At 41.3% G+C, this 17095-nt stretch overlaps 1 protein-coding gene across 3 annotated transcripts in view; it reads left to right on the top strand.

Annotated features, from left to right (window-relative positions):
* The window catches only part of LOC112980897 (bifunctional heparan sulfate N-deacetylase/N-sulfotransferase 3), a 189632-nt gene that overhangs the window by 95720 nt on the left and 76817 nt on the right, over positions 1 to 17095 (top strand). For 2 of the 3 annotated variants that reach the window (XM_064510627.1, XM_064510629.1), the window contains exon 1: positions 13327 to 13537. The exons of the other annotated variant lie outside the window; for it this stretch is intronic. The gene's annotated coding sequence lies outside the window, so the exon portion shown is untranslated. Of the gene's footprint in view, positions 1 to 13326; positions 13538 to 17095 lie in introns of those variants that run through there. 3 annotated transcript variants of the gene reach the window in all.

A 17095-nucleotide genomic window follows, 5' to 3' on the forward strand; every position in this document is an offset into this window, starting at 1 on the left:
GATCTAAATCGTTATTTTTCTGCTGCATGACCAATAGCCATTTTGGAATAAGACATTGTGAGAAAGAAGACTGAATAAAAAACCAAATGCTGTTCTAGTTTAGGTTTGTCTGGGCAGACATTATGCAAAACAGCCCTTGTTGAACTGAGTTCAATTCCTGACTGTGTTGATGATTTATTATTTGTAGTCAGACTAGTGATACAATCTTGTGCTGCATCAGTTTTCTCATCTGTAAAAAAAGGATTCATAGTGCTTTCCTGTCTCATAGATTGGGAGTTGCAACAGTCGTTGCAAAGGAACTACCAGTGAAACTGGAATGTTATAACAGAAAGGTAGTTAACTAATTCCCCTCCTTCTGTAGGGATCTCGCTGCTCTTAAAATACCCTGCAAAGTACTTCTTTTTAGCATAACAGAACAGCTGTGTTGTAATAAAGCAAGCACAAAAAACTTGAAGTATTGTTATCATCAAGTAACCCATTTAAGAGGGGGAAGAGGAAACAAATTCATCTCCATAACATACTGAATGTATCTTGTTCTTCAAAATGCATATGCCAGGCTAGTAAGGAAGTAGATCTGGTCAGACCGCGGATGTCAAAGCTTATCTGTTGGATTTTTCTCTTTTTTTTCTTCTTACCAAAGTATCTGCAAACTAATTGATTTTTTCCAAGTATTTTTTCCTATTCTCAAGTCAAATTTAACCACAACAATCTCATCCTTATGTGATCTTCAGTGTTCAGAATTCTCTAACCTGAGTGCCAGCCCTGTCTCTTATGTCGTATCTTGAAGTCTCTGTTACCTGATGGGATTAAGTAGGATGAAGAAATTTTAAAACTCCAAGCAGGTACTCGGTTTTGCCTGCCTTGCCAGACTACAGTACAGCCTTTTTCCTACTAATGCTGCTACTTTTTGTTTCTCTAATAGAGCTTTGGCACACGGTGTTGATCCACCATCTGTCTGTGGGACTATTTATATCATATGCATGGCTGCTATGGGTGTAGGTAGTTTTGATCGAGATGGTTCCTTGCCTCTTATCTGAGTATAAGGAGTCACTCCATTTTGGAAGTAAAATACGTGCAAAGGACTTCAAGATAGGACACTTTTCTATAATACAAGCACTGCTTCTGCCTGCTCCTTCTCTGGCTTTTCAGTCTCTTTGCTTTATTCCTGGACCATCACTGGATTTCTCACCTGCTATTCTCCTCAATTCCTGGCTGTTAAATAGATAGAGAATGGGTAGACAGTGAATGTCCTTTTAATCTGGATACACACATTCACACAGCAAGAGTAGTTTTGCTCCAAATCTCATTAGAAAATATTCATGGATATGTGAAAACTGTTGGAAAATATTTTAATATGCTCATCTGAGAACTAGGTAGGGAACATTATCATTATTCTGCCAGATCTAGAGGAAGAGTTCCAGAAATGTTTAAATACTGAAAGATTTATTAAAAACTAAGATGCAGCTTGTTTCATGTGAATGCTTTTAGTATGCTACTGTTGGAAGAAGGAGCTTGAAAATCTGCTTTACTCAGTATTTACATGGGTACTAAAGAAGGAGACAAATCAAATTAAGGTTTGATCACTTCATATTGAAAGCTGAGGAAAATGGAAGAGAGAAGGTTGCTAATTTAGTGCTTTGTTGGCTTGAGCAATAGCTATTATACCTGTCCAGTGACTTCGGTGGAAACTGCTTTGGGCCTTTTCTGATGCCAAATCAACACATACAAACAATGTGTGCTCTTTCAAATGTAGGTCTTTATAGAAAAAAGCATCAATGACATACTGTAGCTGTGCCTATGACTTCTCACAAGATGCAAACCCTAGACTTCCTGTCAAATGTCCACAAAGTTAAATCATTGTTCTGTATATAAACTGGCGGACTTGTCTCTCAAAAGTGACTACAAAGGCAGAGCATATAACATATACAATATCCTGTCAGAGGAAAAGGGAGAGAGGATTAATTCTTTTGCTTAAATAACATCATCAACATCTGGCAGAAATTGGAAAATTACATCTGTCCAGCAGAATCATTTGTAAGTAAGTGATATCAAGAGAGCCGTATCTTGCAGCTTTGGCCTTGTGCTAGCAATGGAACATGTTTCAGTACTCCTTCAGGGCCACAGATACTGTGCATGGCACAGCAGAGATCACCAAGTGGAAAATAGCAGTAGTATGCTAGAATGCATTTACAGAAGACATGAGATTGAGCACCAGAAACCTACAAAGATAGATTTTTCAGAAGCATGTGTCTCTGTCTAGCACAGTAATTCATCTTCATCTGGTAAGATACAGAGCACAGTCAAGTGTGCATAAATCATTCCTTGTTTGTTCCATTTGTACTGTACGTGAATGGGATTAGAGTACTTTGGTCACTGTTTATGTCAAAGAGAAGAAATATTGCAGTGTTAAGATAAAGAAGGAGAATTTTCCTGTGCTACTGGTAAAACATTCACCTTCACTAATTTGCAATCAGGAACAAGCTTCAAACGGCAAACATTACCTGGAAAATCAAAAATACTACTTTCAGCAAATTCATGTAACAGTAATGCACTGTACTAAAAATCCTGCTAACCAATGAAATATAGAATATGTTTCCAGCACTAACTGACCAGAACTTCTTGAGTGGTGGTCTCTGATTGAGGATAGTCCAACTCAGTGAAAAAAATCTGACAGGAAAGTGAACTGAGGTGGAAGCTCAGCAGTGGGAATCTTCTCCTGACTCTGCTACTCACTCATTGTGAACTTGGGTCTTTTATTTAGACTCAGTGTGCCTCCGGTTTCCCGCCTGCCCTATGGCATTTAAGAGCTAATTCAAAGAACTTTGTTACTTATTGCACCAATGATGATAGTGTGCTCTTGAAATTTGGAGGAGTTTACAACATCTTTGTATATACTAAATGATAGAGCTGGCTACAAAGTAAAAAGCGAACATAATTCAAAATGTTGCATTTTCATTTTGAAAGCATCAAAGCTGGGCACAGAAATGACCTTCCAGATCTTCTGTCTGGTCATCTTTTCTTGCAGACAGCCTAACCCATTTCATAGATGAACAGAGGTCCATCTTGAAAGCAGTTAGGTTTTTTGCCTCCTTGCACCAGTTGGGTACTAGATCAGGGGAAATAGTTCATGGGGTAAATTTTATTATGATATTACTCATCTGCAACATGAGGGAGACCCATAGACCGAATGTTTAGATTCAGGAAACTCAAGCTTTGTATCTCTGTGATCACAGCAAACCACTGTGTTTTAAGACTGAAGCTTGTTAGACTAAATAGGAGGATCACGTCCGTCCGCTGAACAGCAGAGATGATCAGTAATTAACCTCTAGTATCACAGTGAAATCACTTCCTTTCACTTCTGGCTAAGGTTATTGTTTCACAACCACAGAGCTGCATAATTAAAAACACTTCCAGTTGTTCTGCAGTACCCATTTCTTACCTTGTAAAATTATAAGTGCTGTAGCTTAGACACATTTTGGTTGGAGGTTATTATATTGATACTACTAAAATTACAAAACTTCTGTATTTGATTTAAATGGAGAGTAAATGGAAGGGAGGAGAGAAAGAGGGAAGGTCAGTCCCCGCACTGAGATTTATCACAATGCAGTATCGCTGACAGCCTCGAAGTCAAGCATTTCTAGTCAGATGGGCTAGGTATTTTAGTAGAGACTAACAGATGCTAGATTTACATTTGTGTAAATTGGCATATAAAAGTTGACAATTATTCTGTATATTTTTTAACGCATAACTACTATCGGGTAAATTCTGTCTTTTTTCATCTAATGATGGCCTTGCTAATATCAATATTATTGTACAAGGTCTGTATACCATGTGTGTTTTTGTTTTAAAACATGTCGAGCTTATCGATGTCTGGCTTTCCTGGGGACAGAAAGGGAGAAAGGGAGGAGGAGAGGAGAGGAGAGGAGAGGGAAGAGAGGAAGGCAAGAGAAGAAAGGAAGAGAGAAAGAGAAGAAAAAGGAAGGGAGAGAAAAAGAAAGAAAAAAGAGAAAAAAGAACAAAAGGAGAGAAAGAGGGAAGGAAGGAAAAGAAGAAGGAAGGGACGGAGGGAAAGGAAAAGAAAGAAAAGGGAAGGAGGAAGGGCAAGCGTAAAGGGGAAACTCTCCCCCTATTTTCTGGCTAAGATCCCTACAGATCTGCAGCCCCTTTGAGCAGGAAGTGGTTAGCTCTGAGCCATGGGGACACTGCTGGTGCAAGGGGAAAAAGGCAGAAGGGCAGATTCCTCAGCGGGGCAGAGTGGTTCTGAGAGGAGGTTGGAGCTGCTTTGCTGCCTCGCCCTCGCCGGTAGGACATTGTGGCTGCTTCAGGCGCAGTTCGTGTCTGAGCTCTGCCCTGCTCAGCCCAGTAGCAAGTGGCACTGCGTGACGCACAAAGAAATGCATGTGCTCCTTGTGATCACGCCGCGGCAGGGCAGTCCTGTCTCTGGTAATCTAGCCCTTCTGAAGGATCTCTTGGAGAGAGGAGGCTCTGAGGATTAACCAGGGCTTTCACTGTGGTGGGAGAAGAGGAAATATAAGATTTGCAAGTAGCTTGCTATTTTTCTATGATTTTATTCTTTATTTCATGCTGAGTCTCTTTCTTTCTTCTTTTTTTTTCCTCCTGGAAGCCACAGAATATCTCCCATTTATCACAGCCCTTTCTGTATATCTGTGTTGGTAGATCATGCAAAGCAACCCAGCCCCACAGCAGCACATCATCAAAGCTCAGGCTTTAGTTCTAAACCTGAGCATCCAAGGGGCCTTGTACAGCAGCTGGGTGCTGGAATAACTCCAGCACAGAAGCAGTGGACACAGCATGCCGTTATGAGCTTGCTTTAGCCCTCTACAGCCAAGGGAAGAGATACTAGCCCCCTGACCCAACCCATAAGTAGTTACTGAGGTACTAGAATTATTTGTATTTCATTGCAACATTACAAACTGTGTCAATTCACGTAAGAGTAAGGCAGTGCAAGAGAGGAGGGAGGGAGAGACTCGGTAACTGAGTCCCATCCTCTGAATCTGAAGTCACACATGACTACTGGCCTCATCATTACATTACATTATGCATTTAAGCATAACTTCAGAGACACTGCTCTTATGTGTAGAGTTAAGTATGTACTTGATTGGTTTGTGGGATCAGAACTTTAAATACAACCCAGATGATTACAAATTGTGTTGGAGCACACAGCGTAGTATTACAGAGTCCCAATAGTGTTATCATGCAACAGAGATACCTGTTGTGCTCCCCCTGCTAAACTGAAGGATACTAGAACCATCACATATTGTTAATGTATCTATATTATCTAAAATGTGCATGGCACTTCATGGAAGGAAAACAGAGAGAATGAGCCAGATCTGTATTTGGTGCAAGTCAGCTTAGTTGTGTTGTCCCTTCTGCATCCCTATCCAATGGAGTTTATGGTCTGAGATGTGACATGATGCATAAGGGATGTGGCACATATTGGGTAAATAAAATTAAATGGTATGTCTGACATTTGGGGCTATACAGAAGCATCATTTTCTAGGCAAAGCTCCTAGCAAATTTCCTACCTATAAAATTCATGGCATTATATAGCACTATAATTCATTGCTATTACATGACCACCAGCTGCTAGCTTAAACCCGCTACAGTTTCTTCTCTAGAACAACACAAGCTGAAAGGTAGAATTAAACTCCTTGTGACCGGAACCACCTTTTTCATATATTTGCACAACACCTAGTGCAGTGGGACACTAATAACAATGGGAAATTTCAGCTTTTAATTTTAATCTTCAATCATTCTGGGTTAGTATTTACCTTTAACTAAACTTTTTGTATATAATTATGGTCTCTGGATCTTTGATAAGAACTGTTTCTCTTGAGTTTTCTGAGTGGAATAAAAATACTCTTATTAGCCTGTAACCTTTTTTAAATCCCTCTCTCATATAGTATTCATGTGGTATCACTTACTACAATATAGCATATCACCCTGGATAGTATGTGCTATCATGAATATCCTTACCTAATCAAGAAGGTAATTAAGATCTCTATGCATTGTGCATGATTACATATAAGCAACCTATTAACATAATCCATTATAAGTATATCAAAACAATATATGACAAAAATAAAACTTCTATCTGATATTTTAAACTACTTCACGTTGTGTGAGAACTGAATTATTAATAAGCAGAAAATTAGACTATTCACATTAATTCTAGCAGGAAAAAAATCAATCGTTTTCCTTTTTTTTTTTTTTTTAATATCTTTTGACTGCTGGGACAGGTGACAACCTAATACCTTTCCCTAGAGACTAACATCTTGTGTTTCAGAATCTGAGCTTCATTAAAAAATTAGGGCTTAGAAGGTGATGTTCACATTCACGTGAACAGAATGCAGGTGCTATTCTTTGCCAGTGCCTACAGACAGCCTGAAACAGTCAGTGTGATGAGCAAAATAGTGCAGCAGTATCGGTGGATAGCAGCTCTAAATTGCAGAGAGGGGGATTTACTGCCAATGTGCTAGTCAGTGTTGATCCAGACGCAATCAAAATCAGAGGATCACTGATCAATAAGATCCTCGTAGGTCATCAAGTCCTGTGTACCACTATTGTGAACAGTGTCCTGTAGTCTCTCAAGCTCTGTCTTAAAGTTAACTGCACTTTTTGCCCTCGCTGTTCATACAATGAGTCTGCTTCATTTTGATGAGTAAAAGCCTTCTTCTAATTTCCAGCCTATGTGCACAGTCGGATTTTACCCAGTTATTTTTATGCCAACAGACTCCTTCATCATAAATAATTGTTAGTCTCCCTTGTGTTTGTCTCCTCCCCTCGTGCGCAGCAGCTGTGTCACCGCCCAGCCTTCACCTTGCCTGTTGTAAGACAGGCTGCATATTCCCCTGACCATGGTAGCAGCTCCTCGCTCTACCTTCTCCACTTTGAATTAAATCTTTTTTTAACCTTAAACAGCATTCCAGATGAGGACTTAACACAGCCTTCTGCAATAGCATCAACACTTTCAATATTTCCTTCTCTCCTTTTACTCTACAAGCAACATTTGTGGTATTTTCCACTTACATTTTCCACAGCCACATCACTTTGGCAGCTGACAGACACTCTGTAACTTTGACTAGTTGCCATGTCCTTTCTCACCTCAGTGATTTCCAATTGATGAGCTCCCAGTTTATAGCAGGCATTCATGTCATTGATCCCACAATGCGTTCTCCTGCATTCTGAATAACCTCAAATTCCTGTGCAAACTCGTCTGTTTATTGCTCTTTGTTTGCTGCCTCCAAGGGCACATGGAAACTAGGCCGTATTTTAGGTGTTGCACTTTCAAGGAAATAGAGAAGGCAGAAGGAAATTGTTTGTATAGAAAGAAGTGAAGGTCATGGGGAAGTCAGAGGCAGCAATGAAGGATGCTTTTCTTTTAAGGATTTCATCTAAATTAGCCTTGGTCAAAGAGTTACTTTTGCTGAGGGAAAGGAAAGATGAAATTATGATGATTTTTCCAGCTGCCTGTAAACGGCACTCTGCTTCTGGAGCAGTTTGGATTATTGCCGGACTGAAGAGCCGGGTATATTAATAAACTCATTTCCAGTCTAATCTGTTTATGAGAAGTGTTCATATTCAGGCCTCGACATATGCGCATTTCCTCCTTTTTCTTTACATATCCGAAGTCTAGCTTTTAAATATAAAAACTTCCTGTTGGAAAAATAAGTATAATAAAAATTGATATGGAGAAGGAAAATCCTATAAAATGCTGATGATTAGTGACAACTACTTGGTATTTGCTTTGCAAATTAAACAATCTTTTAGGACTTTTTCTAAATTGTTGGGGAAAATGAATTGTTTTAGGGTAATAATGCAAGTTCTTCTTGGTTCAGTGTATGGCCTGTTTTATTACATTCCCTAAAATCAATTTTTAGCAGAAGTTTTAATTAAATACTGCCTTCCTAGGAAGAGCAAAGATGTTTTAGTGTTGATTGTGCTTATAGCAACTTGGTTTCTCTTTAATTCTCTTCCACCCCCATTATCACTTTCCTCTAACCAATTTCAATGTTACTAAGGACCTTTCAATCAAATTGACATATATTCAAAACAGCTAACTAAAATTAATACATTCTGAATCTCTGCTGCTGGTTTTCTGAATATTTATTAACTCACACAACTCCTTCAAACCTACAGACCTGATGTAATGGGAAGGAAGAGTCTTTCTTCTCTTTTCATAAGCAAATTTCCTAGTAAATTACGACAGAAAATGCTCGGTCCTCCTCATTAATGAATCTGTCTTACACTTTACATGGCATGTGGCTTGAGCAGCAAATGATGTTTTTGCATCTCAAAACAGAAATACCTAATGAATTTTTGAGTTTCTTGAATTCTGGAGCTGGCCATTTGATCATTTTACAAAGATGACAATTGTTTGGATACCCTGATTAAAATGGAACAAAACGTATTTATAACAATAGTTTATTCTAAGCCCACAGCTAGAAATGCTTTTCTGCTGCCAAGTAGTCATCACCCACGGCATGTAATTAGCAACTTGCCTTCAGCTGGTTTGAAAGATATTACTACAATGTATGCAAATAGTTGGATTTTTCAGGATAAGGTATTGAAAATTAAATAGAAATTACTGAAGAAAAACAATAAACGTATTTTCTGTCTGAAAGCTAGAAACTTTTTAGAGAAATCACCTACATGTGGCTGGTTTCCCATGTTGTTTGCTACAGAATAATCTTTAAACACTTTACAAATGAGGAGTATTGTAATAGTACAGAAAAACTGTAGTGTGATTATAAACGTCAGCTGTTTTTTTTCCTCAGAGACAGCTTCTTAGTTGATTCATTTTTTGATCACTTAATGTTTCTGAAATCTCAGACCACATTTTTCTCCGAATTATATGAATGAAGCTTTTTCAGTTTAACTAAGGGGAGAACTTAGACCTTTGCATTTTAACATGGCATAGCATTTATTGGCTTCAGACCATATCTATCATAATACAGTGTTATATGTTGTAGTAGTCTGAACTCAGCCCAGAGTCAAGAGCTCCTGACTCCTGATCACAGCCTTCACTGAGTCACTGCCTGATCTTTGACAATTTCTTGGAATAATATTCTGTCAAGTATATGTGCAACAATACTGATGTCGGCACCCATGACAAAAATACCCTTTAAGGATTCATTGGTTAATATTTGCATAGTATTTAAAAGATAAATGCCTTGAGCATTCTTAATATTGTGTATTTATTAGATTTATTTTAAAATCTAGTTTCTGATTAATCCAAAGAGCATTATGAATCTAGAATAACTTTGCATTTTGGTTGGTAGAAATTGAAATAGCTTTAAAAAAGCAACAACAGAAAGTAAGAACAGGCAATTGCTGAGATGCTCCATCTTTTCAAATATCTAGGCTACTATAATGGCTCCCTGCAAGAAAATGTAATCAATAGTTAGTATTTGGTTAAAAGATGTATCTGATTTTTGAGTAGGCAGGACTAGATGAAGTATTTATTTGTGAATCGAAAACTGTTGTTAGTACTCCTAACAGCACTGTAGTAATAATCACCATAACAGATATACCTACATTTTATACTGATTTCAGCAGGGCTGCACAAAGGACCAAGAGTTCCTTTGCAGACTTAGGACCATGTAATGGTTAGAACTATTTCTTATAATAATAGCCTAAAAGAGGTAAGACCACGAGACAAGATAGAAGGATTCAGCTCATTTGAGAAAGACACAAAGACTGCTAGAAGGAAGCAGTGTGTGAAGGTTTGAATTCGAAGAAAAGAAGCATGAATGAGAAGGAGAGCATTCGTGCGTAGAGGCCAGCAGTATGAAAGGCAAAAAGCTGAGGATATCACCAGAGACAGTAGGCTACCTCTTTTTTAAGCCTGGCTTTGTTGCAAGAAAACATGTGTATGCCTGCTCCAGGTAGGAGATGATTGAAAAAGCCAAGCTAAATTGAGATGGAGCTGTTGCTGGAAGTTCTAAAACACATTTTTCTTCTCTTTTCGCTATAATATTCCAAGAGAAGGAGCATCTGAATTACCAGCGTGTGTGTGTGTGTGTAGGTATACGCATTTATGTGTATATAAAAGGGCATAAGTATTCAGCAGCGCTCTCAGAACACAATGCAACGTAGATAGATAGGAATTCATTAAAATATAATTTTCCAAGTAATTAGTTTGAAAATAACCAATTTATCAGAAATAAGACTGAGATTCAAAGTAAGGATTCAGGGCCAGATTCGTAAAGGCATTTCAGTGCCTAATTTACATATTACAGTAGGACACTACAGGCTTGTCTGTACAAAGCATTTTGGTTTTACTGAGTTTAGTTAATTCACACTGAAGTGACCTGTGTTAATATAAACTGAAGGCACCCGTTAATAGGTGTTCAGAATTCATGACTGAAAGCGTATGGTATGTCCGTAGTGTTGATCTGGGTCACTTTACTGACTATATGGACCCAAGTCAGTATCTTTTAACCAGGGGCTCAGCCCCTGCCTCGCATGACAACGACAGCATAGATGTCGCCTTAGTTCATGGTACAGTCAATCTGCACAGGCTAACAACTGTCTGAACGTACCTCTATTCTGCATGCGGGGCAGAGGCCCTCCAGTTTCCTTCCCACATAGCTTCTTCCCTGGATTAACTACTCATTTACCTGCAAGCACTTTATAGCTCTGGGATGGTGCACATTAGATTTGACCTCGGATGCTGATACACAGCCACTATTATGCCATTTGTGGTAGTGCTCTGTTGTATTATGGCACACACTACTCCGGTTTTTCTTGTGAGATGCTTGGAGCCAGGCAGAAATCTTGGCTAGACGCACACTCAGCATTGTATTGAAGATGTACGGCTAGACAAATGGCTAAGCCATCTTACCCAGCTCACCCTGCAATGACAGTTCAAGAGCAGTAAACCAAAAGTAGCACCAAGAAAGATCAAAGCTGTTGATATTCCTGCCAAAACTGCTCAGTACTACAGCTGCTGACTTGCAGTGCTGAAGCCCTCAGCTGTGAGATGTCTAGCACATCTTTGTGAGCATCTGAGTGCTTACAAGGACAAGCAATACATAACACTCTTCCATCCACATTGGCCAGCGCTAACTTAAAAACAGTGCCAGCTAATCAAGAAGAATTATTGTTGGGAAATGATGTGCGTTTGTGAGTCTGAACTCACATCCAAGAATTTCAGTTACTTCTGGCTGGCTTCCACGCTATACCTCATAGTACATTGTAGGAAAAGTCCTTTATAGGACCCAAAACAAGACCGTATCAGGATATCCACCCAGTGGGGAATCTTAATATGGGAGAAAATCCCTTTGTGTAGAGTCTAACGGGATTTTAGATGTTTCTGTTTCATAGACCAATAACTTCATGCGGAATTAGCTCTCATATCAGCTAGTCTTGTGTCCTGTCCTAGTGGCAGTCTAGCATGTAGGGACATAGTACCTTACATCATTTTTTAAATAAAAAAATCTCCTAAAGTATGAGCAATAACTAAATAATTTAAAGAATCTTGAGTTTAGTGCTCAAAGGGAAGTGATTAGGTCATCTCCATTAAATGTGTATTTTAATGTAATTTTAACATAGTGGAAATTTTAATTGAAACTTTATGGCTTTGCAGACTTTTGAATATACTACTCTTAGAAGACATTAAAATTTGAGGTGTTCCTTTACAGTGTGACGTAGGAATAAAAAGGAGAAAAAAGAGGAGAAAGCAGTAAATCACTATTTCTGAATCAAGAACTCTAAATTCTGCTGATGTTTGGGCAAGGAATATTCAAAAGGCTTGGGATGTTTTCCTTTAAGGTTTCAGTCCTGAGTGAGTAACAAAAAGAAAGGTTTGGACAGACACGATTGAGTTAATCTGGTGTATTGACTTATCAGCTGTTAGGTGAGCTAACAGTGACCATGCAATTGCAAAGTAAATTACTTAGATCAAGAGGGCACTTCTAAAATTTATTAATTTTATTTCCCAGCTAATGCAGTTCAGACAGAGAATCGTAACTCCATAACCAACAGTAATGGAATATCCACATCTCTAGAGTGAAGAAAACATAGTGTTAGTGAAAAATACAGAGTGGCTAATTCCATTTAAGATGAGGTTAGAAAATTAAATAAAGAAATGCAATGAGGCTGCAAATACATTATATGGAAACTTGGGGAAAATTCTTTCAAGATTTTAATCTCAAATTGTCTAAGAAAATGTAATTTACCTCACAGAATTTCCATCGTTTTGCACTAGATTTAAAATGAGTCAGAAAGCAGTAGTATCCTAAATCTGCATGAAAAGTGGTAGGTTTGACAGGAGGATTTGCGTTAAACTACCCTCACTAGTTTTGGAGAAGGGGCTTGCCAAAGTTACAGTTCCAGCCCTGGAGAACACAAATTAAGTACTGACCAAGGTACATTTTAACTATCTTTACAAAGAAAACAGTATTTCATTTGTGTCCAAGCACACAGCTCTAGGATGTCCAGCCATTATCTGAAGATAGAGATGTCCAGCTGAGGACGGACCCGTGACCCGTCCCGCTTCCCCTCCTGAAGGCGAGGTACTCGTGTGCGGTGTATGTGCTGGCTTTTTGTTTGTCAGATGCTTTCCTGGCTTTAGTAAGTTGTGGCTGTGGGAATGGTAGGCAAAAAATCATCATTTAAAGTGGAAGGGCAGCGGGATCTTGTGGTTTGCTCAAGGTCGCGCTGGTTTCCCGGCCCCCCGGGAGCCGCGCACCTGGGGCGCGCTCGCTGCCTCTCGCTCGGGCCGGGGGAGCGCAGCCCCGCCGAGGGCTCGCGCCGCCGCAGGGCCGGGCGGCAGGGCCCGGCGCTCCGCGCCCGGCTGCCGGCGGCTCCCGGCCCCCCCCGGCATCGCCCCCGCGCGCGGGCGGGCGGCGAGGCGCCGCGGGGCTTCCGCAGCGAGGGCGCTCGGCGGCCGCAGCCTGACGGCCGGCCGCGCCTCCGCACGGGCTGCGCCGGCACCTGCCGGGGCGCCCCGCGGCCCCTCGCCGCCTCCCCGCCGGCCGCGGGGCGCCGAGCCTCCCGAGGAGGAGGCGGCCGGCGAAGGCAGCGCCTCCGCCGACCAATGGCGGGGGAGCCGCGGTGGCGGAGCCCCCGCCCGCCCCTCGCCCGCGAGTGCGGGAGCGGCGGCGCGGCGTCCCTCCTCCGGGAGGGCGAGGCGAGGCGAGGCGGGCGGCGGCCGCCGCGGCCCCCGCCCCGCCCGGCGCTCGCACCGCGGGCGGCCAGCGCCGCCGCACCTCCCCGCGGGCGGGCGGGCGGGCCGGCCGCAGGGAGCGAGCGCGCAGCGGCTGTGGCGGTGCCGCTCTCCCCTCCCCTCCTCTTCTCTTCTCTTCCCTCCCCTCCCCTCCCCTCCCCTCCGCCCCGCTCCTCTCCCCGCGGCGGGGTTCAGCCGCTGTCCGCCCGGAGGAGCCTCCAGCTCCCTGCGCCCGCCGCGGCAGCCAGAGCGGCAGCTGCGGCCGCCGGAGCGGGCCGGGCGGCGGGCGCTCGCCCTGAGACGGTGGCGGGGCGGCGGCGGCATGTCGGCGGAGCGCGCCCGGAGGTAACGGTCGGGGCGGGGGGCGGCTTGGCTCGGCTCGGCGCGGCTTGGCTCGGCCGAGCTCTGCCCCCTCGGCCCGGCGGGGGAAGTGTCCCAACTCCGTCTGTGGGTGGCGCGTGTTCGCCCCCCTCTGCCGCGCCTCCCCGCAGAAGTTGTGCGGCGCCCGAGCGGCTCGGGAGGGCGAGAGCCGCGCCCCGCCGGTGGCGGCCCCCCGCGGGCGGCGCTGCCGGGCAGCGAGCAGACGGGGCGGGCGCGCGCCCGGCAGCCGTTGGCCGGGGCGCCCGGCCGTTAGCGCGGCGGTTGACGCTCGCGCTGGCGGGTGCCGCTGCCCTGCAAACGCGGGCGCAGCCCGAGCGCAGCGCTGCGCGGAGCGGAGGCTTCGTGGTTCTTCTTCTTTGTTTCCTTATTAGCTCAGTTAGCATCTGTCTGTCTGGTGCGGTACCCAAATCAACCCTTCCGCTGTTTTTTTTTTTTTCTGTTTTTCGGGGTTTTTTTCTGTGCGACACTGTTGCCCTCTAGTGTTTTTGGACATTGGTTGTTTGCTAGGTTAGGGTACAAAATTAATCGTAATAGTGTAGTAATTATTAATAACTTTAGGTGTTAATAGCTAATTGAATTCTCTAAATCCCATGCAGCAATTGGCATGTGTTAATGTTTGTTTCAACTCTCACATACATCATTTGGGAAAGGAGAGAAAAGTTTTTCATGATTTAATTCACTATTTGGCATGCTAGATAATTGCTTCCGAGTTTTTTTAATATAAGGTGACAAGTGGAAAAAATGGGGTCTCTTTCACCGTCAGCGTCACCGCTCCGCTCTTTCAGCGTGAGCAGTGAGCTCTGCCTTTTCAGCCTTTCAGTCTGGCTTGCGCTTGGCAGCTCTGGGAGAAAAGAGAGGCTGAAATAAGGGTACAAGCGTGGACAGGAGACTGTGCCACACGTTACCTTCGTGACCTTGGGCAAGTCATTTAGTCTTTATGTATTAATGTTTCTGCAAGTGCTGAATAATAGTAGTAGGGTTTGTCTTGTAGAAGAATTGTATGAGATGTAAGGTGATTTAAGATCCTTTGATAGAAAGTGTTGTATAAAGGTAAAGTAGTAATCTGAAAACAAAACCAACTTCTTTACCCTATTTAAGTCTTCCAAGCCTTCTTTAAAAAAACAGTATTTTTAATACTTGGTTATTAATACTAATAACTAATATAGTTATTAGATAGTATATACTATATATACTATATGTAATATGTATAATTTACCAATTAATATATGCTCTTTACAAATATCTTTCAATAACAAATACTGATGCATTATTTTCTATCCTATAAGGTTCTCTGTTGACACATAAAGTAGTACAATGTGGAGCTGAGGGTAACAGAGATACAGTAGAAATTGAAAACGGCTTGCCCAAGGACTTAAAAAAGCATATAATGTCTGCCAGAATTTTTGCTCTGTCAAAGCCATTCCATTTTTTTAAAGACAGATGAGAAAATGTAAGTCCTTATATATCCACATGTTACAGGGTTTGTTTTGTGATACCAAAGGGTCTCAGTAACTTCCCTTGACAGTTCATGTCTCATATCACTGTCTCTTCAAGTTAAAAACACCTTCCTAACATGAGATCTCATTTCTTGCTTGGATTTGCTTATCCAAGTGATCACTGCTTTGGTAATTTAGTTAGTAGAATAATACTGTAAGTAGAGATACTAAATATTTGAAGACCAGTTTAATATTTGATTTAAAAATCTGAGCACTACCCATCCCAGATTTGGTTGTTCTCAAATGAACTTCTGCTTTCTGCGATGTCACTCATAGATTTGCATTTTAGCAACACGAAGGTAATGACTTCAGGATACTTCCTTTAAGGTCGTATTTCATGGTGGCTGGCCGAAGAAGGCTTTATATTCAAAGCAATTAGGTAGCATGCTAATCACTGTATATTTAAATACCCATATGACATGCCGAACAATATATTTTTTGTCTGTTTTTCCTTTAAAATTTGTTCTTCATTTGTTCTTCATCCTTCATTTACATATGAGAGGTATGTTGCTATTGCTCTGTTAGCGGGCAGTTTGGAAAAGAAGAAAACTGGGATATAGCAGTATGGTGATAGTAGAATAGGAGACATTATAAACACGTTCAATTATATGTAACTGTACAAATGTAATATAACTGAATAATATTGATAAGTAATAAGTCCTGAACTTGCACAATTTTTGGCTGATCTTGACAAAAGTATTTTCATTGCACAGACATGAAAAAAGGTTGTTTTAGGCTATGAGTATGCCACAACTTTATTGTTCCCAGTTGGTGCCCACAGTATATAGTAGCCCTTGTGCATGGCTGAGGTAAAACTAAACCAAATTTTGTTATCACGCTTTACAAAAAATGTAACTTAACAGCTATTTTACTTTTTGCTTGTGAATATTTTAGGTTTATCAGTTTTTTAACATAGCTGAGTTAAAACTGTTTCTGATAGTTCAAGGATTTTATTGATATCCATGGCACAACTTTAATAGATTTTTTTAATATACAAATTTGTAAGTGGTTTTATGTGTCTGCTTTTATGTGGGTGCTCGGTTTCTTATTTGACTATATATTCTTTGCGGTATGAAGATGTGAATGTGGAATTGGTATAATTTTGAGGATTTTTTTAGTTCCAGAAAATACAAATCTGAATGATCAGAAACACATTTCTTTTCAGCTACTGAGTCTGGAAAATAGCATGTTTCTGCTGCATAGAAAAGCAAGTCATAGAAAATCCATGCATTTGAGCCCCGTGCACCATCAAAGTCTTAGTGCAAAACTGTACCAATGAGGGCACAGTGTTTGCAGTGTTGTCATGACATTCACCCAGCACAGATTGTCAGCAACCTCACATGAATCTGAATCCAGGGACTGCGTTCAAGGCTTAGGTGCAAAAACTTCTGTGCAAGTTGCATAGATATTTAGTTATTATATTAATTTTACTGCCAATAAATGCAAAATCAAGATTTTTGCTTTTCTATTCTATTTATTCACTTACGATTTCTCATTAATAGACTAAATCCCCAGCCAGTGTTGTCTTGTGTGAGTACTCCCATTAGGGTCATTGTGCTAAAATGATTTATAGAAGCCAAGGATTTGGTCGTTTATACTTAACAATGAAACAACAAGCTAAAGAAAAGCTGCAAATGGTAGAAATTCACCAGACTGCTTATGATGCAATTCAGCTTTTTGTGGTATTTGTTCTTTTATCAGTAGTAGCTTGTTAGTGGGGGGGAGGAAAAAACCCAACAACACAGTTCAAGGTTTATATTCTAATGCATCTGTTAAATGCTAGCTATCTGAAGGTACCTATAATTGTGACTTCCCAGCGGTATTGCTTGAGAATTTTAAATCTGCCAACTAGTAGGATGATACCTATATGCTGTGCCTGCAAGATCTTTAGGAGAACTGGGTCTGGGCTACAGAAATCACTTCTACAGTAGATAAGAATGATATTGAACCTTGCCGTATTCGGAACAAAATGCAAAACTTACTTCCATGACTCAGCTTTATCTTAGCAAGATCTTCTCATGCGCAG

This window comes from Dromaius novaehollandiae, chromosome 4 (genome assembly GCF_036370855.1).
Source record: "Dromaius novaehollandiae isolate bDroNov1 chromosome 4, bDroNov1.hap1, whole genome shotgun sequence".
NCBI lineage: Eukaryota > Metazoa > Chordata > Aves > Casuariiformes > Dromaiidae > Dromaius > Dromaius novaehollandiae.